General features: G+C 39.5%; 1 long non-coding RNA gene, 1 other non-coding gene and 1 pseudogene across 3 annotated transcripts in view; 1 reads left to right on the top strand and 2 right to left on the bottom strand.

Moving 5' to 3' along the window:
• Window positions 1–23,355, top strand: part of LOC111095835 — a 29,464-nt gene extending 6,109 nt beyond the window's left edge. The window contains exon 3 of one of the 2 annotated variants that reach the window (XR_005359282.1): window positions 22,848–23,355. This is a non-coding gene — a long non-coding RNA (uncharacterized LOC111095835). Of the gene's footprint in view, window positions 1–9,888; window positions 10,623–22,847 lie in introns of those variants that run through there. The other variant, XR_005359281.1, reaches the window with a different exon arrangement.
• LOC119872086 lies at window positions 13,169–13,316 on the bottom strand. Its single transcript, XR_005360275.1, has one exon. It is a non-coding gene; the product is annotated as a U4 spliceosomal RNA (small nuclear RNA).
• Window positions 20,042–20,920, bottom strand: LOC119871814 (annotated as a pseudogene).
• Window positions 23,356–24,108: the final 753 nt, after the last annotated feature.

The raw sequence follows: 24,108 nt of genomic DNA, 5'->3' as shown, positions 1-24,108 counted from the left end.
AGTCTTGGGGACACTTTGCCTGGAAAGAAAGTTTGGAGAGAAATAATCTGGCGGATTGTGGTGATTGGTAGTTCAGGTGGGTGGCTATAGGCAGTTGGCTGGCATTAGGGAAGCAGATCCCACCTGCAGAACTGGTGTTCAGAGGTCGGGCACTAGCTCTGAGAGAATTAACAAGGGCAAGGTCAGCCCTGTGGCCATGATCTTAAGGAGATGGAGCAAGTGAGGGGCTCTAGCACAGGGTATTAGAGCTGGGGTGTTGATGGGAGGTAATTCTCTGTGGGTCTTGCATTTCTGTACATCTTGCAGGCAGGGCACTAGACTGTCTTTTCAGGCATGTTTGAATAGTGAACAGCTTGGAAGATAGAAATCGTGTCTCTTTCTGGAGCCAAGAGCAAAGTGCCCATTACAAAATATTTGGGTTCCATTAACTCACGCTTCCTTACCCTATAACACTACCCACTTTGTGGGCAGGGGCTGTCTGGTCCTCTTCATGTTGTCCTGTGGATATTGGTACTTGGGGAAGTGGTGTAAAAATGATATGCTGCTATTGATATTAGTGATAAACTGTCTCTTGTCTCTGAGCAAGGAATACCATGCTTTCATAATACATGAAAATTCAGCAGGCTAACTTCTTCCCTTATCATGGTTCTTGGCAAGCACAACGTCTGAGTCTGAGAAATAACAAAGCTGGGCAGTGGCTGGACCTGCTGCAAAGGTTGCAGGGATGGTCTTAGTTAAGGATGGTCTTAGGGGTGAGTCTATAATGTGGTGGTCAAGGACTCCATTTGGAGGGAAATTGGAAGAGGAGACTAGGAGTCAAAACATTCCAGCTAATTAGTTCTAAAAGAGATACTTGAGATCATACATAGATCATTTCTCCTTGATTCTCAACACTGCCTGCATGTTTGAATCATCTGAAAAGATTTCAAGAAATACCAGTGCCTGGGTCCTCTATCCCCAGTGATTCTGATCTCACTGATAGCAAAATGGAGTTGGTTACCAGTATATTAGGCTATCTTAATATGCAGCTACACTTGAGAATCACTGATCTATCTCAGTTGTCTCCTATCTGTGAGGAAACTGAGGCTCAGGGCATTGAAGCGACTTGGTAGAAGGTCTGTTCACTTTACATTTTACTAGACTACATTCCTGGATCCCCAGGCTTTGTGCCTGTTTTAAGCCCTCAGAGCCATGGCTGTTGCTTTATGGGGCTCAGGACCTAAACTCCGCTCTGGCCAGTCTCACTTGGAGCTTGACCAACAGATATTCTCTCTCCAGAGTGTACTAACCCTGGGACCAAGAGGGAGGGCTTCATCTTTATCTTGTCAAGTAGGAGTCTGGGTTGCTAAGCAACCAGACATTCTCAGGCAACACGCTGCTTTGTGGTAGTGCTTTGCATGTTAAGGTTCCTGGGGTGTTTTCTGAAGAGCGTCAAGAGTTCTTAGGAGCAAAGGATGGGAGCTGTGTGTGTGAGGGTGCAGGGATGTTGCCCTCCTGCTCCTGCCCTGCTTACCTGTTCCACATCAGACAAATATGCTGATGCCTCATGACATTTGGCATTAAGAGAACCAGGCTTTGTTTCTTCTGCCTCTTGGTCAGAAGTTTATCTTAAGGGGGGGTTATAGCCTAAAGGCCCTTTTAAAATTTTTTTATTTGGAAATAATTAGATTTATAGAGAAGTTATAAGAAGAATAGTGGAAAGATAAAGTACACCCAGATTCCTTAATTTTTAACATTTAACCTGTTTCCTTTATTTTCTGTCATCTCTGTATGTATGTGTAATATTTTTTCCCACTATATAGAATAGGTATATAGTAGCCCTTTAGCCCCAAAATATTTCAGTGTATATTTCCCCCAAACAGGGACTTTTTGGTTGCTCTTTCTCTTACAGAACCACAAGATACTTATCAATTTCAGTAAGTTTAATATTAATACAATAGCTTTATCTCATTCATTGCCTTTATTCCAATTTTGTCACTTAACCCGATGATGACCTTTAGAACATTTTTCTTTTCCTTTTAGTGAAGGATCCAATCTAGGATAATGTATTACATTTTATTGTCTTGTCTGTTTAGTCTTCTTTAGTCTGGAACATTTCCATAGACTTTGTCTTTTATAGCATTGACAGTTTTGAATGTAGAACCTCCTCCTCCCCCTTTCTTTAAAGAATATTTCTCATGTTGGGTTTATCTGATGCTTCGTCATTCATTAGATTTAGGCTATGCATTCCAGGCCAATATACTCCTCCAGTGATGCTGTGTCCTTCTCCGGATACCACATCTGGAGTCATACGATATCTGTCTTTCCCCCTTCCCAATTTTCATCAATTCATTAAAACATTGTTCAGTTTCTCCATTGCATAGTTACTGTTTTATCCTTCGCAACTAGGCAATGTGTGGGGAAACATTTTTTGAGTGCAATGGACATATACCACATATTAAATTCAGGTGTTAAACAATGATTTGATACTTGCATACCTCGTGAAGTAGTAAGTCTAACTATCATCCATCCTCATACAAATTTACAAAAAAAATCTTTTTTCTCCTGAGAACTTTCAAGATCCACTCTCCTAATAACTTGCAAATATGCAGTAAAGTATTATTGATAATGGTTATCATACTGTACATTAAATCCCCATGACTTATTTATTTTTATAACTTAAAGTTTGTACCTCTTGACCTCCCACATTCAAAAGCTCCCCTCCCCCTGCCCAACTACCATTTTCTGTATCTATGAGTTTTGTTTTTGCTTTTTACATTCCATATATAAGTGAAATCATATGACATTTATCTTTCTCTGACTTATTTCATTTAGCATTATATTCTCCAGGTCCATTCATATTGTTGCAAGTGGCAGGATTTCATTAAAAAAAATTTTTTTTTTTGGTGCAGGAAGGGGCAGAGGGAGAGGGAAAGAGAATCTTAAGCAGGCTCCATGCCCAGCATGAGCCTGATGCAGGGCTGGATCTCACAACCCTGAGATCATGACCTAAGCCAAAATCAAGAGTTGGACGCTTAACTGACAGAGCCATCCAGGAACCCCAGGATTTCATTTTTTATGACTGAGTAGTATTCCTCTGTGTGTGTGTGTACACATATATACCCCATATTTATCCATTCTTTCATCAGTGGAAGCGTTGTTTCCACATGTTGGCTATTATAAATAATGGGGCAGTGAACACAGAGTCTTTCAGAATTAATTTTTGTTTCCTTCAGATAAATATCTGGAAGTAGAATTGATGGATCATATGGTATTTGTATTTCAATTTGTATTTTCTCCACATCCTCACCAACACTTGTTATTTTTTGTCTTTTTGATAATAACTCTTCTGACAGGTGTGAGAGGATATCTCATTGTGGTTTTAATTTGCGTTTCCCTGATGATTAGTGATGTTGAACATCTTTTCATGTGCTTGATGGCCATCTGTATGTCTTTGGGAAAATGTCTATTCAAATCTTATGCCCATTTTAAAATTAGATTGTTTTCTTTGTTATTGAGTTGTGTAAGTTCTTTATGTATCTTGGATATTAGCCCCTATCAGATAAATGATTTGCAAATATCTTCTCCCATTCGGCAGGTTGTCTTTTTATTTTGTTGTTGGTTTCCTTCACTGTGCAGAAGCTTTTTAGTTTGATGTAGTTCCTTTTGTTTATTTTGCTTTTATTGCGCTTACCTTTGGAGTCAGCTCTAAAAACATATTGCAAAAGCTATGTCAAGGAGCTTACCACCTACATTCCCTTCTAGGAATTTTATGGTTTCTTGTGTTATATTCAGGTCTTTAATCCATATGGGGTTAATTTGTGTATGTGGTGTAAGATACAGTGGTCCAGTTTTATTCCTTTACATGTTGTAGGGAAACATTTTAAGTCCATGCAGGGATCAGAATTTCCTCAGAGACTTAGCATCCTATTGATAATTCTTGCCTAGCCACTCTTTATTCTGAGAGTTTCAAAATGATGATTTTCCACCTAATGGCACTCTGAGGACTCTTTTTAGAAGATTTGAAAGGGGTTTCCTGGTAAGATTTACTTCTCACCTTGGGAGACCACTCAAGGCTGCTGAAAAGGCCCCCCTGTTTCTCTGTCTCTAAAAGGGGCCATGCACACTGCTTGCCTCTAAAGTTTTCTTCCTCCCGAGGGTGCTGCACTCTCCCAGTTTGGGTTGTAAACCTCTTGTGTAGGACCTGTGTTTTAATCTCTATTTTATAAAGGGTTACAAGAGTTATTTCATATCGTAATCAGTGGCATTAGCACAAATATTTCTGGTTTTGCGGACATTCTTTTATTAATCATTCAGACAGTTAACAAGGATTTGAGTGCCTGTGATTATCACGCACTATACTAGGTGCTGGGGGAAGATGGGAAACAAGACAGGCACAGAGCATACCGTGAAGAGGCTTAAAGTCTAGTGGGGAAAACTAGCATTGTGCAGATACTAAATTTTACACAAGAGAAAAGCATACAGTGCCTTATGAGCATGCATCAGCAGAAGCTAACCCAATCTTGGAGGTAGGGGAACCCCTTTCTGAGGAGATGAAATTAAAGATGAGTCCAAATGATCTCAGCAGATAGTAGATGAGGTGGGAGCAGTAAGCTTCAAACTCTGAGAAGTGAGAGTGCAAGAGGACGAGGTGCACTCCCATCTATATGGCTGGCTCTGGGAAGCAAGTAGCTCACAATTAAACTAAAAAATGGGTAGGATCCAAATTGTGGAAAGCCTTTTGAACCTTGAAAGGATTTTGGTTTTTATCCTAAGAGCCAAGGGAAGTCTTGGAAGGATTTAAGTAGAAGAGTAATAAAATCTTATTCATAAATTAAAAGGATCATTCTGACTGCCATGTGGGAAAGGGATCTGAATGGATGAAGAAAAAAGAAATCCGGAGTGGAAGTAGGGACATAAGTTAGGCTAGAATGGAAAATGATGGTGGCCTGACTAGGATGGCAATAGAAGGAATGGAGAAAAGAAGGTTTTTGATTCCCCTGATTTCATATATCTCAATAGGGATCATTGGTGCTATATGAAGCTTAAATTCCAAAGAACCATAGCCACTCTGCTTAGATACAGACAAAAGCTGCCCTTTAAAGGAACCAAGGTCTCTATGTAGATGGGAAAATATGTAGAGTTTCTGATAAGTTTACTGATATTTACCAGAAGTAGCCAACCATGAGTCAGGACATTGCTTACAGTTAATGAATTAGGTTTGCTGGGTAATTTCTCATTTGCTCCTTTCTATTTTTACAAAAGGAGATAATCCTATTACTAAGCATTCCGTGGCTTAATTTGATTTGTGTAACCATTTGCACTTTAGAAGTGTTATGGACATGGCCAATTCTGGCTCACAGACAGTACAGAATTATAGTGGAATCTTCTCCCCCAACCCAGCATTCTTTGCTTTGACTGCAGTTTTTATGACACATGATACTTCCCCATTAACTTTTATTAGATCCATAATTTTTTTTATTAACATTGAGTAATAACTGTTTTCAGTGGCATCACTCTTCCGAGGAGTCCTCGATTTGTAGTCCATGATAACTGTGGCTAAATTGAAGTTTCTTCTGCCAGCATTTCACCCACAGTAAATCCAACCATTCAACCTCATCTTGCTTAAAAAGCCATGAAATTCCCGGACATTATCAGAAAAATGACCACAGTCAAAGTATAGTATTCTAAATGTAGATGGAAATTGAGCTCTGGCCTATTTGAATCAAGATGTGTCATAGTTATTGGCTGAGATTGGGGACTTTCCACCCCAAGTTAAAATTCTCTTCTTGGTGGAGTTTCTCCTGTTAGGGAGGTTGTTGGTTGACCCACAGTTCCAGACTGGGACTGATGGATGCTAGGGGAATCCTTTAACAGCAGCAGTTTTTCTTGTCTCACATGAATATAATGAGCTTCAGTTGGGAACCTGCCCAGAGCAGAGAAGAAAGGGGTGTGAGATCAACTACTTTCAGGGATGTGCCATCAAGTTCAAATATCTCTTACCTTGAGTTTCCAGTGAAGTTTCTCTTACTTAGAAGGACAGAGGTATAGTGAACCTGGTGTCAGTTCAGTTCATTTCAACCTAATCCAATTCAATTCAATTCGAAAGAAGATTCTGGATATTTCTCATGTTGTATCCAGCTGGATATCTGTATTCATTAGGATTAGTTAATCTGCATTGAGAGGAAACTCAAAATTTCTTTCATGTGAAAGAGATATACAGAGTCCAGGGCTCACTGGGCAGCCCACAAAGTTGTCAGGTACTTAGGTTGACATCTGCTGCTCCCATACCCTCAGCATGTGGCTTTCAACTCTTGGTTCAGTATAGCTCCTTGAGACTGACTCAGCCATCCTATCTGTATTCTAGTAGAAGAAGAAAAGGAGGCCCTGTCCCTTTAAAGGAAATCTCCAACAAGTTGCATTGGACTCTTCCACTTAAATCCCATTCACAGAATTTAGTCATATGATCACTCTTATCTGCAAGGGAGGCTGGAAAATGTTATTCCAGGCATCTTGTGTAGAGCTAAATTTTGGAGGTTTTTACTAATATGGAGGAATGGGACATCTAATAAGCTCTAACTAAAGACATGCAAGCTATCTTCTCTAGATTTTTTTTAAAAAATTAATTTATTCATGAGAGATACGGAGGCAGAGACACAGGCAGAGGGAGAAGCAGGCACCCCGCAAGGAGCCTGATGAGGGACTCTAGCCCAGGACCCAGGATCATGCCCTGAGCCAAAGGCAGACACTCAACCCCTGAGCCACCCAGGCGTCCCTTTTTTTATTTTTTGCTTCTTAAAGTAGGCTCCACACTGGGTATGGAGCCCAAGACAGGATGGAACTCACAGCCCTAAGATCAAGACTTGAGCTGAGATCAAGAGTCAGACATTTAACCCACTGAGCCACCCAGGCACTCCTTTCTAGATTTCTTTTAAGGGCTCCCCAGTTGTTCTTGAAGTATTCAGGAAACATTTTATTTTATTTTATTTTATTTTATTTTATTTTATTTTATTTTATTCTTTTAAGTTCATAATTTATATGTATTTTTTTAGAAATTTATTTTTTATTGGTGTTCAATTTGCCAACATATTAAAAACAGATGTTACCTATCTTTGGAAAAATGAATTTCAGAGTTTGAAATCCAGTGACTAGTGGCTGAGGGAAGGGAATGTTTTTGGTGTTTATGTAGCTGATGACTTTTACAAATATCCAGAATCTGGGGCAGCCCGGGTGACTCAGCGGTTTAGTGCCACCTTCAGTCCAGGGCCTGATCCTGGAGACCTGTGATCAAGTCCCACATCGGGCTCCCTGCATGGAGCCTGCTTCTCCCTCTTCCTGTGCCTCTACCTCTCTCTCTCTGTGTCTCTCATGAATAAATAAATAAAATATTTAAAAAAATATCCAGAAGCTTCAAATAATCACTTGTACATCTACCCATTTGTCCATCTATCTGTCGATCCATCTATCTATCCATCCATCCATCCATCCATCCATCCAAGACATTTACTGAGTGTCTGCTATATGCCAGACAGAGTTCATACCTTGAGGAAATTGCTATGAATGTAAAATAGTCCTCATTCTCAAGAAACTCATGATCTGGTGGAAGGAAATGGCAGACAAATTAGTAATTCCAAGTGATAAATGTGTAATAGAGATAATTTATTTTTCAGTTGACAAATACTTATTGAATTCCTGCTATGTACTAGGTGTTCTAGACACTGAGAATACAAAAATGAAAAGTCAAGTTCTCTACTAGAAAAATTAAAATGCAGAGTGATAAAAAGAATCTAATGGAAGTATGGATAGGTAGAATGGGAGCCTATGGAGGAAAGCTTAAGTCTGGCTGGATGGCTGAGTCAAAAAAACATGAGGAGTAGAACTTTTCTAGCACAGTGAGCCTCTTCTTCTGCCTCTTAGTTAAGCCTGTTAGGAATTAACCTCCTTTCCTTTTATGCTTATATGTAATTCAAGAATTCAGTATATCATATCATGGTAGGTTGGGAATTGCCAACAATCTATATTGAAGACTTTTGAATAATTCTTGTTGCTACCCAGTTTGGTATGTAAAAAGTATTTACTTGGTAATATTTCTTGTTATGAGTGGGGAATAGGAGATGTTTATAGTTTTCCTTGGTTTTAAGCAAAGTTGTAATGGCAATATTTTAAGCCCATCTTTGGTTTGGAGGGCCTGACAAATGCATTTCTACCATGGCAAGGAACTGGAAACCAAAAGCGATTGTGTCTCAGATGAAATGAAGAGTCTGACAAAATACATCCTATCAGTGGAATGAAATTAGATATCTGTCAAAATGCATTTGTCCTCTAAATAACCATCCATATGTTTTATGTTTTGGTATAAATAGACATTCATCAGTTTATCACAATTGCACTGTCAGAGACCCAGCAATTCAAAACTGAATTTTAAAGATCCTTTTAGAGCAATAACTGGGAAGACTTTTGGGGGGTGGTTTTTCTTGTTATTTCTTCTTTTGATTTCTTTTGGCTCCCTTCAGAGCCCACAGTTCATTACTAAAGAGAAGTGAAACATCTATTTAAGATCAATCCAATAATACTATGTTCCAAAGCATTAATTCCTGCCTGCAATCAGCTCCTTGCAGAGAGTGTTGTTTGCTTCCCCAGCCTGCCTTCCTCAGGTGTGGCCTATTGGGGTGGGGAGAATACCAGGTTTGTGACCACTGAGTGTCTGAGGTGTGGGCTCCTTCTGTATCTGTTGCCTTTTCACTGCTGAAGAATGAGGCCTTCAGTCAGGCCCAAGAGGGTGAAGGGGTGGATAAGCTCGCTGTGTGGCTCTCCTCCCACCCTCATCTAGGCCACTGTGCTTCCTAATTTGTATGGGTAATTGGCCACAGGCAGCAAAAGCAATTCTAAGGAGAACCAGAGGACTGGCAAGTCTATGAACCTCAGTCATAGGCATTTCAGTTGGTTTCTGAGTGGGCTGCTAAAATAATTACACTGTCTTATTAAACATTCTGTCCAATGAAGAAAATTAACATGGTAACTTTGCAGACAAAAGCACATTTTGGCCAAGGCCCCAAACTATGCATTTAAATAAACCTTGGAATTAATGCTGTGATTAGCATTAATATTTGCAAAGTTCATAAATTCATTATAAGAAATTTGGTTTAAGAGTCAAGCCAACCCAAGCTGCCCTGGAGGAAGGAAGATGTGGAATTTAAATCAGGTGTTCATTTGTGGCCCTGATACAGGGCAGATTGCTAGTCTCCTCTCAGGAGGTCCTGAGCCTCTGTTACTTGGTGCTCTAGAGTTCTGTGCTCAAGTCCTGATGGGGCATAGGTCATGGAAGGAGACAGTAAAGAAAATCAGATCTAGAATCTCTAAGAGCTCTGGTTCCAAACCTGGTTTCCTAGGGGGAGAAGAGAGAGAAATAAGTGGGCAGAGAGGAACTAGATAGAGGGAAACATAACTTTAATTGTCCACATAGGATTCCCTGCATCATGGCTTTACATTCTTCATTTAATTTCCACCTGCCCCCATCCCGCACACCTGTGACATTAGAGCAAAGTTCCCAGTGAGACTCATCTCTGTTTCAAACTCCGTCAACTCACTGTGGAAAAATTCATTCCCGTTCATAGGACCAATCACACAAAATTCCTGCAAATGAGCATTTACGTATTATCTTTATTTTGGGAGTATCTGGGTTTCTCATAAGACAATACTTTTTTTTTTCTTTTCAGAAAAGGAGTTGGTCTTTTGATCTTTGCAACCTACACTAGCACAGTGCCCGCTCAGGGTGTTATGTCTCTACAACTTTGACCCCACAGTAATGGTACATTATCAGGTGTCACACAATATATTCTGATACCATCAGCCAAATTGAGGGCTTTCAATACCACTATGTGATAAGAAGTTTGTTTTTGGCTTTTTCAGTGGATTGCAGAAATGGTAGACATCTTTCAAAGTGCTCAGAAGGACACCATAGAATTGGCTTCTAAATCTAACAGACTGATCATGGACCATAGAATGAGCCTGGACTCGTTTAGAAAGAATGTTTGTAATTTTCCCATGGTTTAGCTATAAAGTGTTCCAGCCAAATCATAATGAATATCTGCAATTGAAATGATCAATACAAAATAAAACTGACAGCAACTAAAACTACCCATGGTTTATTGGTGGAGATTCACATGGTACCATTTAGATGTGCAACATTGGATTCAAGAAAACTGACTTGTTCAAAATGGTGGCAAAGGAAACTTCCTGTGGCAGAAATAATAACTAGTCATTATTTGCTATGGACAAAACTAGATCAGTCAATACAATATTTGTTTAAAAAGTTATATGGAAAATAATTCTTATAAAAATTAATTTGTTGATAGGAAATAGTTATGGAAAAATGGGAATGGTTTAATAATGGTAATCTGTAAAACTGAGGACTTAAATAAACTCAGTAGAGTTCAAAACTGAAAATATTTGCCCCCTCCCACCCTCTGGAAGGAAGTACATCAATGTTGGTATAATTCTGAGTAAAATATACATATTGATAACAAGGAGAAAGATGTCTCTATAGTCAGGGGTAAAACTGTAGGTCAAAAGGTAGGGTAAAAATAGTTTAAAAATTCTGTATTTTTCCTGACATGTACTCAATAGAAGTATAAGTCAGTACTCTGTACTACAAAAAACATAATTTAAAAACTCTTTTTTTTTTTTTTGCTTTTGGCTTTCATCTCATTCTCTTTCAACAAATTGAATACATAATTTAAATATTATAAAGATATGTGGGCAACTTCAGTCTCCTTTGCACTTCTGACTCCACCATCTGCAGTGTCAGTCTCCAAAGGTCATTTACCAATTTGTTGTGTTTCCAGAGATGTTTGGTACTGATGTTTTTCGAACATTTTTTGTCTATAACCCAGAAATAGACTCCTATTACAACCCATTATGCAATTATGACTGTAACAAAATTACATAAAACAATATTTACCTTTACCATATATGGTAAGGAAAACCTAAAGTTGATATTAAATGATTTCATCAATATTTAAGTAAAACATAGAATAATCCAAAAATTAAAAATGCAAGCATTAAAGAATATTGATTACAATTTGCTAAGTTGATTTTGTAACCTACCAGTGGTTGTCACCCAGTTTGTAAAACATTGATCTCTAATATATAGATTTACATATTCCAGTTTTTAAAAAACACAAACAGTAGAATATTTTTTTAATTAAAAATTTTTTTATTAGAGTTCGATTTGCCAACATATAGCATAACACCCAGTGCTCATCCCACCAAGTGCCCCCCTCAGTGCTCATCACCCGGTCACCCCAATACCCTGCCCACGTCCCCTTCCACTACCCCTTGTTCATTTCCCAGAGTTAGGTGTCTCTCATGTTTTAAAACAGTGGAATATTATATAAATTGTACTGCATTCTTCCATTTGCACTTGAAATATTAGGAGACTATGAGATTATGCTGTGTTCGTACTTATAGGTCTGCCTATTCTTTTTAATGGCTACCTTATAGTCCACTGTGGATATACTATAAGTTACATAATAAGTTTCCCATTTACGTGCCTTTAGATTCATTATTCTATTTGCTATAATAAATAGTACTGCAATAAACCTCCTTTAAAAAAATATTTTATTTATTTATTTGAGAGAGAGTAAGAGAGCATGAACAGGGAGGAGGGGCAAAGGGAGAGGGAGAAGCAGGCTCCCTGTTCAGTGGGACTTGATCCCAGCACCCTGGGATCACGACCTGAGCCAAAGGCAAATGCTTAACCGACTGAGTTACCCAGGCACCCTGCAATGAACATCCTTATGTATGCTGTCTCTCAGATATATTTTTAGAAGTGGAATTTAAAATTTTGGTAAATACTAAAAAAAAAAAAAAAAAAAAAAAATTTGGTAAATACTGTCAAATTTCCCTCCAAAGAAGTTGTACTGTATTTGTTTTTTAGGTATTGACTTGATCAGTTCTTTATATATTTTGGATACTAACCCTTCATTGAATATGTCATTTGCAAATATCTCCTCTCATTCAGTAGGTTGCCTTTTAGTTTTGTTGATTATTTCCTTTGCTGTTCAGAAGCTTTTTTTTTAAAAAAAGATTTTATTTATTTATTCGTGAGAGACACAGAGAGACAGTCAGAGACATAGGCAGAAGGAGAAGCAGACTCCTTGCAGGGAGCTCGATGTGGGACTCGATCCCAGGACCCCAGGATCAGGCCCTGAGCCAAAAGCAGACACTCAATCGAGGAGCCACCCAGGCATCTCAGAAGCTTTTTATTTTTATGTAGTCCCAATATTTTATTTTTGCTTTTGTTTCCCTTGCCTCAGGTGACATATCTAGAAAAATGTTGTTACAGCCAATGTTAGAGAGATTAATACCTGTGCTGTCTTTAGGGTTTTTATGGTTTCCAGTCTCACATTTAGGTTTTTAATATGTTTTGAGTATATTTTTGTGTATGATGTAAGAAAGTGGTTCAGTTTCATTCTTTTCCACATGGCTATTCAGTTTCCCCACCACCTCCTTTGTCAAAGATTGACCGTTTGATTGTGGGTTTATTTATGGCTTTCCTGTTCTATTCCATTGATCTATGTGCCTATTTTTATGCCAGTACCATACTGCTTTTTAAAAAAAGATTTTATTTGCGAGAGAATGAGAACATGAGAATGAGTATGAGCATGAGCAGGGGGAAGGGTAGAGGCAGAGGCAGAGGGAGAAGCAGACTCCACACTGAGTGGGGAACCCGATGTGGGGCTCAACTGAGTGGCGGAACCCGATGTGGGGCTCAACTCCAGGATCATAACCTGAGCCAAAGGCAGATGCTTAACCACCTAAACCACCCAGATGCCCCTGTACCATATTGTAGTAATTAAATGACCACTTTGTAATATAACTTGAAATCTGGACTTGTGATACCTCCAGTTTTGTTTTTCTTTTTCAAGATGGCTTTGACTATTTGGAGTCCTTTGTGGTTCCATACAAATTTTAGAATTGTATGTTGATAGGGATTGCATTAAATGTATAGATTGCTTTGGGTAGTATAGACATTTTACCAATATTCTTCCAATCCATGAACGTGCAGTGTCTTTCCATTTCTTTGTGTCATCTTGAATTTCTTTCATTAATATTTTATAGTTTTCAGAGTACAGGTCTTTCACCTTTTTGGTTCAGTTTATTCCTAGATATTTTATTGTTTTTGGTGCAATTGTAAATGGTATTGTTTTCTTAATTACACTTTCTGCTGCTTCATTATTAGTGTATAGGAAAGCAACAGATTTTCTGTTTTCAATGAGCAATAATCGCGCCTCGGATAAACCTCATTGGCTACGATACTGCCACTGTGCAAAGCTCAGATTTCTGTACATTAATTTTCTATCTTGCAACTTTACTGAATTATCAGTTCTAATTTTTTATTGGAGTCTTTAGATTTTTTATTTTTCTTTTTAAAATTTTAAGTAAACTCCATGTCGTCCATGGGGCTCAAACTCACAACTCTGAGATCAAGAGTCGCATGCTATACTGTCTGCGCCAGCCAGGCACCTGTAGGGTTTTCCAAATATAGTATCATGTCATCTGCAAATAAGTTTTACTTCTTACCAATTTGGATGGATTTGTACTTCGTCTGTTTGATTGTTATGGGTAGGATTTCCAATACTATGTTGGATAAAAGTGGTGAGAAGAGATATCCTTGTCTTATTGCTGATCTTGGGGGAAAAGCTTTCAGTTTTTCCCCATTGAGTATGATGTCTCCTATGGATTTTTCACATAAAGCCTTTATTATGTTTAGGTATGTTTGCAGAGGTTTTTTTTTTTTTTTTTTTTTTTTTGTATCATGCATGGATGTTATACTTTGCCAAATGCTTTTTCTACATCTATTGAAATGATCATTATGGTTTTGATCCTTTCTCTTATTCATGTAGCATGTTGATTATTTGTAATTTTGAACCACCTTTGCTTCCTGGGAATAAATCCCACTTGATCAGGGCATATGATTTTTTTGGGGTGTATATGATTTTTTAAATGTATTGTTGGATTCATTTTGCTAAAAACGTGTTGTGGACTTTTGTATCTATATTCATGAAAAGTATTGGCCTATAGTAGTTCTCCTTCTTCTTTTTAATGTGTCTTCATCTGGTTTTGGTATCAGGGTAATACTGGCTTCATAGAATGAAATTGGAAGTTTTCCTTCCTCTTGTATTTTTTGGAATAGTTTGAGAAGAATAGGTACTAATTCTTTAAATGTTTGATGGAGGGCGCAGCCCTCATGGCTCAGCAGTTTAGCACCACCTTCAGCCCAGGGTGGGATCCTGGAGACCTGGGATCGAGTCTCATGTTGGGCTCCCTGTATGGAGCCTGCTTCTCCCTCTGCCTATGTCTCTGTGCCTCTCTCTCTCTCATGAATAAATAAATGAAATCTTAAAAATAAATGTTTGATGAAATTCACCTGTGAAGCTGTCTGGTCCTGGACTTTTATTTTGGGGAGTTTTTTGTTACTGATTCAAGTTTATTGATGGTAATTGGTCTTAAAATTTTCAGTTTCTTCCTGCTTTAGTTTTGGTAGGTTATATGTTTTCTATATGTTTTATTGCTTTTTTTTTTTTTACTTTTCATATTCTCACTTTCCTTTTTACTCAGCATCCCCTTTAATATTTCTTGTATATATGGTTCAGTTGTCATGAACTCCTTTAGTTTTTGTCTAACGAATTTGTCCATTTCTTCTAGGCTGTCCAATTTGTTGGCATAGAAGTAACGTAATATTCTGCTACCATTGTTTGTATTTCTGTAGTGTTGATTGTTTTTTTCTCTTTCATTAGTGATTTTATTTGGGTTCCTCTCTCTATGTCTCTGGTCTCTCTCTTTCTCTCTCTCTTTTGATGAGTCTTGCTAGAGGTTTATCAATTTTATTGATCTTTGCAAGGAATCAGCTCCTGGTTTCATTGATCTACTGGGTTTTTTGTTTGTTTCTATACCATTTATTTGTGTTCTAATCTTTATGATTACCTTCCTTTTGTTGAGTTTGGGTTCTACTTGTTCTTTTTATAGCTTCTTTAGATGTAAGATTAGGTTGTTAATTTGAGATTTTTATTTTTTCTTGATGTAGGTCTATATTGCTCTTAGAACAGCTTTTGCTGTATCCCAAGGGTTTTGGACTATTATCTTTCCATTTTCATTTGTTTCATTTGTTTTCATTTGATTTTATCTCTGATTTCTTGGTTGACCCATTCATTGTTTAGTAACATGTTATTTAACTTCCAAGTACTTATGTTCTTTCCAGATATTTTCTTGTGGTTGATTTCCCATTTCATAGCATTGTAGTGAAAAAAAAGATGCACGGAATATTATGAATTTTTTGAGACTTGTTTTGTGGCCTAATATGTGATCTATTTTGAAGAATGTCCCATGTGCACTTGAAAAGAATGTGTATTCTGCTGTTATGGGATAGAATGTTCTGAATAGATCTATTAAATACCTCTGGTCCAGTATGTCATTCACAACCACTGTTTCCTTGTTGATTTTTTTGTTTGTCCATTGATGTAAGTGGAGTGTTGAAGTCCCCTACTGTTACTGTGTTACTATCAATTATTTTATTTGTCATTAACTGTCTTATTATGTATTTGGGTGTTCCCATGGTGGGTGCATATTTACAATTATTGTACCTTCATATTGCACTGTCCCCTTTATTATTATTTTCTTTGTCTCTTGTTACAGTCTTTGAAAGTCTGTTTTCTCCAACATAAGTATTGCTATCCTGGCTTTCTTTTGACATGCATTTGCATGATAAATGTTTCTTTATCCTCTTACTTTCTTTTTTATTATAAATTTATTTTTTATTGGTGTTCAATTTGCCAACATATAGAATAACACCCAGTGCTCATCCCATCAAGTGCCCACCTCAGTGCCCGTCACCCAGTCACCCCCACCCCCCGCCCACCTCCCCTTCCACCACCTTTAGTTCGTTTCCCAGAGTTAGAAGTCTTTCATGTTCTGTCTCCCTATTCCCTTACTTTCAATCAGCATGTGTCTTTCGGGCTGAAATGAGTCTCTTGGAGGCAGCATATAGATGGTCTTGTGTTTTTATCCACTCTGTCACCCTTTGTCTTTTGATTGGAGCATTTGGTTCATTTACATTCAAAATAATTATTGATATATATTTATTGCCATTTTGTCACTTGTTTTGTGGTTGTTTCTATAGATTTTCTTTGATTCTTTCCTTGCTCTTTCATGGTTGGTGGTTTTCTTTAGTGATATATTCAGATTACTTTCCCTTTATTCTTTGCAATTCTGTTACTGGTTTTTGATTTGTGGTTATCATTCAGTTTGTATATAACCTCTTCTGCATATAGCAATCTATATTAAGTTTATGTTCACCTAAGTTTAAACCCATTCTTTACTCCTCCTCCCATGTTTTAGTGTCCTATTCTACATCCTTTCATGTTATGAATCTCTTGACTGGTTTTTATAGAAATATTTATTGCTTTTGTGGTTTTTTTTTTTTTTTACTTTTCATATCCTCACTTTCCTTTTTACTCAGCATCCCCTTTAATATTTCTTATATATATGGTTCAGTTGTCATGAACTCCTTCAGTTTTTGTCTAAGAAACTCTTTATTGGGATGTCTGGGTGGCTCAATGGTTGGGTATCTGCCTTCAGCTCAGGGCGTGATCCCAGGATCTGGGATTGAGTCCCACAATGGTCTCCCTGTGAGGACCCTGCTTCTCCCTCTGCCCATGTCTCTGCCTTTCTCTCTCTGTGTGTCTCTCATGAACAAATAAATAAATCTTAAAAAAAGAAATTCTTTATCTCTTCTTCCATTCTAAATGAAGACCTTTTAAATTTTATGTAGTCAGCTTTATGCACTTTTTTATGTGTTCTGGGTTTAATGTTATGCCTAAGGAAGTTCTTCCCATCAAATTATGTAAAAAAATAAAAAATAAAAAAACTATCCTGTGTCGAGTACATTTATTGTTTAGATTTTTACATTTAAATATTTTATCTATCTGGAATTTATTTTGGTATAAAGAAATGAGGAAGGGATTCATTCTTTTTTGGATGGCCTAGCCAGTTATCCTAAACTATTTATTGAATAATACATATTTTCTCCATTAAATTAAATAGCTGTTTCTACATAAACCAGACTTTTGGGTCTACTTCTGGTTTTTCTATTCACTTCCATTCATTTGACTATCAATTATTGAGCCATTACAAGAATATTTTAATTACTATAACTTTATAATACAGTCTTATATCTGCTAGGGCTAGTACTTCTCCCTTACTCTTTTTTATCATATATACTGTGGCTTTTCTTGTGTCTTCCTTTTTGGTATAAATTTTAGAGTCCATCTGAGGAGCATACTCTCCTACCCTTCCCACCAATTATTTCCTTTAAAAATTTAATTATTTATTTATTTATTTATTTGAGACAGAGAGTATGCAAGTTGGAGGAGGAGCAGAGGGAGAGGGATAAGCAGACTCCATGCTAAGTGAGGAGCCCAAATAAATGGGGCTTGATCTCATGATCCTGAGATCATGACCTGAGCCAAAACCAAGAGTTGAGTGCTTAACTGACTGAGCTACCCAGGTGCCCCTCCTTTTGGTATTGATCATGTTAAATTTATAGATTTAATGCAGGGAAGATAGACATCTTTGTAAGGAGTCCTTCTATTGAAGAAGAGGGAATATCTTTCTATTTGAATCTTTTATTTTCTATTAGATGATTATTACAGTCACTTTATATATATGTTACATATTGCTTGAGTTTTTCCTAGTTGTTTTGTCTTTTTAGTAATTTTCTTTTTATGCTAGTTTACCTGTAATACTGTAGTATAACAATTCTAAAAGGTATCTTTTCTTCCATTCTATTTCTGGTTGGTTGTTGTTTCTAGAAAAGCTGTTGATTTTTTTTTTTTACATTAATTTTGTAAATGGTTATCTCAATCTTATTGTTTGGAGTACTTTTTCAGTTGATTCTATTTTGTTGTATAGACATTATGAGTATATATCTGGAAAAATATTATTTTTTTAAATAATAAATTTATTTTTTATTGGTGTTCAATTTGCCAACATACAGAATAACACCCAGTGCTCATCCCGTCAAGTGCCCCCCTCAGTGCCCGCCACCCAGTCACCCCCACCCCCACCCTCCTCCCCTTCCACCACCCCTAGTTTGTTTCCCAGAGTTAGGAGTCTTTCATGTTCTGTCTCCCTTTCTGATATAGAAAAATATTCTAATTTTCATCTGTTTTTTTGTGGTTTCCAAGGGACAGGAAAACTATGGAGTCTTTTTTTTTAATAAATTAATTTTTTATTGGTGTTCAATTTACCAACATACAGAATAACACCCAGTGCTCATCCTGTCAAGTGCCTCTCTCAGTGCCCATCACCCATTCACCCCCACCCCCCACTCTCCTCCCCTTCCACCACCCCTAGTTCGTTTCCCAGAGTTAGCAGTCTTTATGTTCTGTCTCCCTTTCTGATATTTCCCACACATTTCTTCTCCCTTCCCTTCTATTCCCTTTCACTATTATTTATATTCCCCAAATGAATGAGAACATACACTGTCCTTCTCCGATTGACTTACTTCACTCAGCATAATACCCTCCAGGTCCATCCACCTTGAAGCAAATGGGTGGTTATTTGTCATTTCTAATGGCTGAGGAATATTCCATTGTATACATAAACCACATCTTCTTTATCCATTCATCTTTCGATGGACACTGATGCTCCTTCCACAGTTTGGCTATTGCGGACATTGCTGCTAGAAACATCGGGGTGCAGGTGTCCCGGCGTTTCATCGCATCTGAATCTTTGGGGTAAATCCCCAACAGTACAATTGCTGGGTCATAGGGCAGGTCTATTTTTAACTCTTTGAGGAACCTCCACACAGTTTTCCAGAGTGGCTGCACCAGTTCACATTCCTATCAACAGTGTAAGAGGGTTCCCTTTTCTCCACATCCTCTCCAACATTTGTGGTTTCCTGCCTTGTTAATTTTCCCCATTCTCACTGGTGTGAGGTGGTATCTCATTGTGGTTTTGATTTGTATTTCCCTGATGGCAAGTGATGCAGAGCATTTTCTCATGTGCATGTTGGCCATGTCTATGTCTTCCTCTGTGAGATATCTGTTCATGTCTTTTGCCCATTTCATGATTGGATTGTTTGTTTCTTGGGTGTTGAGTTTAAGAAGTTCTTTATAGATCTTGGAAACTAGCCCTTTATCTGATACGTCATTTGCAAATATCTTCTCCCATTCTGTAGGTTGTCTTTTAGTTTTGTTGACTGTATCCTTTGCTGTGCAAAAGCTTCTTATCTTGATGAAGTCCCAATAGTTCATTTTTGCTTTTGTTTCTTTTGCCTTCGTGGATGTATCTTGCAAGAAGTTACTGTGGCCGAGTTCAAAAAGGTATGGAGTCTTATTATGACATGTTTTTCAAGCCTGAGTTGGAGGTTGGTCAGGAGCTTTGACCTCTGAACCTGTGATAAGAGGTAGTAGAGTGAAGGAGTAAAGTAATCAGCAAGGCTTCAAATTGCGGGATTCACATCTCATCACCACCATTTATCAACTGTGTGACCTTGGACAAGTTTTAATTTCTCTGTGGCTCAGGTTTCTCATCTATAAAATCATAGGATCCACCACATAGGATGCGTTGAGTACTAAATGCGTCCATATGCATAAAAGTGCTTAATTCTGTCATTGGCATATGAAATGCTCTAAAAAATGTCAGTTAATATTGTCAGAGCAAATAGTCATGGACAATTTTAGCAGGATTAACTACAAAAATTTATATTTCCTAGATCTTTGGATGTTTAAGAACCAGTCTCCAAGCTCTTCAGCCTTTTTTCCTTCATTAAAACTAGTACTCTCTAAATAATCTAAGTCTGATAAATTTATTTACATTAAAGCATGCCTGGCAGGTCATAGAGCAGTATTCTCTTTTCCATGAGGACTTGTCTTTTGACTGGAGACAGAACTTGAGGAAATTAAGTAGACTAGGAAGACCACCTCTCAGGAGAAGGCAGTTGAGCTCAGATAATTGAACAGATGTTCTTTTTTTTTTTTTAAACAAGCTTTAATTTTTTATTTTTCTTGTATAAAACTATGTGGTAGCCACAGCTGGAGCCTGGGTCCTCTGCACGGAGACTCTGGTGTGGGTCTTTACAAGATGGTCAATGAATTCCTGATAGGGAGACTTGGTGAACACAGTCTCTTTCCAGAGATCAGGGGTGAGATAGCTGTAGGTCTGGGAGATTGCATCAAAAGTAGCCTTGGCAAAGTTCCCCAGGGTGGCAGTGCAGCCCCTGGCCGAAGTGTAGCAGTCATCAAAACCAGCCATCATCAGTAGCTTCTTGGGCACAGGGGCTGAGACAATGCCAGTGCCTCTGGGGGCAGGGATGAGATGCACCAGCACAGAACCACAGCGGCCAGTCACCTTGCATGGGACAATGTCGGGCTTGCCGATCTTGTTCCCCCAGTAGCCTCATCGCAGGGGGACGATGGAAAGCTTGGCCAGGATGATGGGCCCATGGATGGCAGTGGCTACCTCCTTGGAGCACTTGACGCCCAGACCCATGTGTCTGTTGTAATCTCCGATGGCAACAAATGCCTTGAACCTGGTCTGCTGGCCGGCACAGGTCTGCCTTTGCACGGGCATGATTTTCAAGACCTCATCCGTGAGGGATGCCCCCAAGAAGAAGTCAATGATCTCAGATTCCTTGATGGGCAGAGAAAGAGATAGATCTCCAGGGACTTGATCTTCATGTCCTTGACTAGGCGGCCCAGCTCGGTGACGGGGATCCACGCCTTGTCCCCTGCCTTGCCTCCGCGAGCTTCGCGGCCCGGACCCCGACCGCGACCCCGGCCACGGCCGGGGATGCCGCTGCCGAAGCCTCCGCGGAAGCCGCCGCGGCCTCCCATTCCAGGGCCCCGGGGCCTCCCGCAGCGCCGGTGTCATTCGCCATTTGGTGCTCTCTCGAGAAGTGAATAGGTGATTCAACATTGCACAAAGATAAATAAGACCATTTCCTGTCATTGAGGAACAAATGGTCTCATATGTGAGATAAGAGTTCATATACCTAGCCAGAATTTGTTTTGCAGGTGTCTCAGTTCATTTATGCTGTTTTGGAGCACCTGCTGAACAAACCCTTGGGAATCTGTGAGGCACTAATGAGGCCGGGGGACTCACCCTGAGGCAAGAGTTGAGATATGCTGACTTGATCACAGGCAGGAGGTGAGGGGTAATTTTAGCTGTCCATCACTTGGCAATTGCAGCTACCACTAACTGAATTCTTGTAATGGACCAGATACCTGAGATATGTCAGTATTATCTTCTGTAATCCTTTCCACAACTCTCAAAGGAATGCATTGTGGGCTTTATTTCACAGATAAGAAAACAAAGGTTCAATGAGGTAGAGAACTTGCCCAAGGCTAACCAAGTAGTAAATGGCAGAATTGGGATTTGAACTGCTGTCTGTTTGTCTACTGTCATTACTAGCATGCTTTGTTCTGATTATTCTCTGACTTAGTTCATATGGGCTTTTGCCAGAGTTCTTGGGGAGAAGGCTCTGCTAGTGAGGGAGTAAGAACTCTAAGAGTTTATTGGATGAAGTCTCTGGGACATCCCTGCTTGACTCCACCTGCTTTGTAAACCCATGGTGAGTTTGTTTGCCTACTACAGTTCTTTAGGATGTTTACTAGGTTGTTTACTCAGCTGAGGGGACAACAAGGGGCTAAAATCCAGATTCGGCTGTACTCGCCAAGGGCACCTTGGTGAGGGGCTACATGTGTTGGAGTGGAGGGGTACCTTTCTTCGGTTCCTACAGTGGTGACGGGTGGATTGCAGCCCGGACTCAGAGGGCAGCACAAAAAGGGGTTGTTGGTGTTTTCTTCACGTGGAGTAGATGCTGGAACAGGGAAAGAACAGTGCCCCAGGCAGTTGATCCAGCAGCTTTCAGGTTTATCTGGGTATATCTCTTCTGCTCCAGGCTCTTTACCTGACTTTATTGGTTCATGGTGCCCTGCTGTGGGCATCTTTGCTCCAGATCTGAATTGCTCTGGTTTGCTCTATCTGCCCCTCTGCTATTCAGCATCTTCAGTTTTCTTACTTTCTCTACCTGGAATAGATTTCAGGTTTTGTGGAACCTGGAGCTTATGAAATTTTAGACCTCTTTAAAAAAAAAAAAGGTATATAAAATTCTGAATACCAAATTAGGTGCAGAAATGAAACGCTGGGACACCTGCTCCCCGATGCTTATAGCAGCAATGTCCACAATAACTAAACTGTGGAAGGAGCCTCAGTGTCCATCAAAAGATGAATGGATAAAGAAGATGTGGTTTATGTATACAATGGAATATTCCTCAGCCATTAGAAATGACAAATACCTACCATTTGCTTTGACGTGGATGGAACTGGAGAGTATTATGCTGAGTGAAATAAGTCAATCGGAGAAGGACAAATATTATATGGTCTCATTCATTTGGGGAATATAAAAAATAGTGACAGGGAATAAAGGGGAAAAGAGAAAAAATGAGTGGGAAATATCAGAAAGGGAGACAGAACATGAGAGACTCCTAATTCTGGGAAATGAACAAGGGGTGGTGGAAAGGGAGGTGGGTGGGGTGTGGGGTGACTGGGTGATGGGCACTGAGGGGGGCACTTGATGGGATGAGCACTGGGTGTTATGCTATATGTTGGCAAATTAAACACCAATAAAAAATAAATTTACAAAAAAATAATAAATAAAAATAAAAAAGTGAAAATATGAAAAAAAATTAGGTGCAGAGCATGGGAAAGAGTGGTGCAAGTGAGGAGGCCCTAAAGTGTACACTTCATAGCCTCCTGCTAAATCTGTCTATCTCTACCGCACCCTTGCTTATCTTTTCTACCAGGCCTCATCTCCTGTCTCTATCCAGCCCTCCTGGATGGACATGGCCCTACTTTTGACCTTCAGCATTCTGCTAGCACATGACTTCCAAGTCTCTGGGCCCCAACTCCATGCTTTGCCAAAGGGAAGAGTATGCCTTCCTTGTGCTGGTCTGCAGCCCTGACCTGCGTCCATGTGGCCCCTGCCTGATGGGGAAGGCAACAGGCTGGACCAGAGAAGAAGTGTGGGAGGATGACAGGTGCTGGTGTTTTACAGAGTACGGGTAGCCTTGGGGGATATTGCCATCCACAAGAGACATCACTGCAGCCAGGCAGAGCAGGCTGGTGGAAGATGGAAAACACTAGAAATCAGTCTGGGAGGCTCCACGACTCCCTCCCAACCACTGGTAGTGTTGTATCCTATCCCCTACACCTGTCCATCCAAACACACACACAACTGGATGGGAGTAAACTCAAGATTTTGTGATCTTATGCAGGCACATGGATAATGAGCCATAAAGGCTGCTTTGTGATCTTCCTGCGTGGTTGTGGGAGATACACTGGGTTACTCACACATCCTTGGAATAAACCCTGTGATGTGGGAAGCTATTAAGGTGCCAGGGCAGTGAAGGCTGCTCAGGGAAGAGGACAAGAGAGCTGACTTGAAGAATAGAAAGGTGTCTCTCAGGCCAAAAGTAGAGACTGGTCAGCATTCCAGACAGCAGCAAGAAAAGGCAGGGCAGGTGTCAGCTCATTCACCTCAGGAGGTGGTGAAAAGGGCCAGCAAACCCACTTCAACTTTTCAAAGAAAGCCCAGTGGCAGCCTGGTCTCAAGCAAACCCATTATGTTCCCCCACCCTGGAGCAGTAGAGTGGCTCCAGGTGGTGAAGCAGAGTCTGGCCACAGGGGCTGCCAGCCCTGTAGATGGTTCAGGAGACCAGCTTTCAGGCCCAGAGTTAGTCCCTGGGAGGTGCATGGGGAAATTGGTAGGTACCTCAGCATGAGATCATGAAATGTTTTCATTTAGACACCTTGGATAAACCTCAAAAAGGGAGCCAGCAAGGGAGGGAGCATTTTTTTAAGTTTATAGAAAAAAAAAAAAAAAAAAGGTCGGCAAATTAGAAGAGCTCTGACAAGCTATCCAGCCAGGGAAGACGCAATTACAGAGCAATCAGCCTGCGCAGAGATTTAAACACAGCCTTATTGTGCGGTCCTGCTGCTAGGGGAGGACAAAAGGGAGCCGACGCAGCTGGAGATAACAGCAGGCGCCCCTGCACGTCACCGGGG

Source organism: Canis lupus, chromosome 5, assembly GCF_011100685.1.
Source record: "Canis lupus familiaris isolate Mischka breed German Shepherd chromosome 5, alternate assembly UU_Cfam_GSD_1.0, whole genome shotgun sequence".
NCBI lineage: Eukaryota > Metazoa > Chordata > Mammalia > Carnivora > Canidae > Canis > Canis lupus.
Note: the sequence above shows the minus strand (reverse complement) of the source record. Positions and strands in the feature narration are given on the sequence as shown.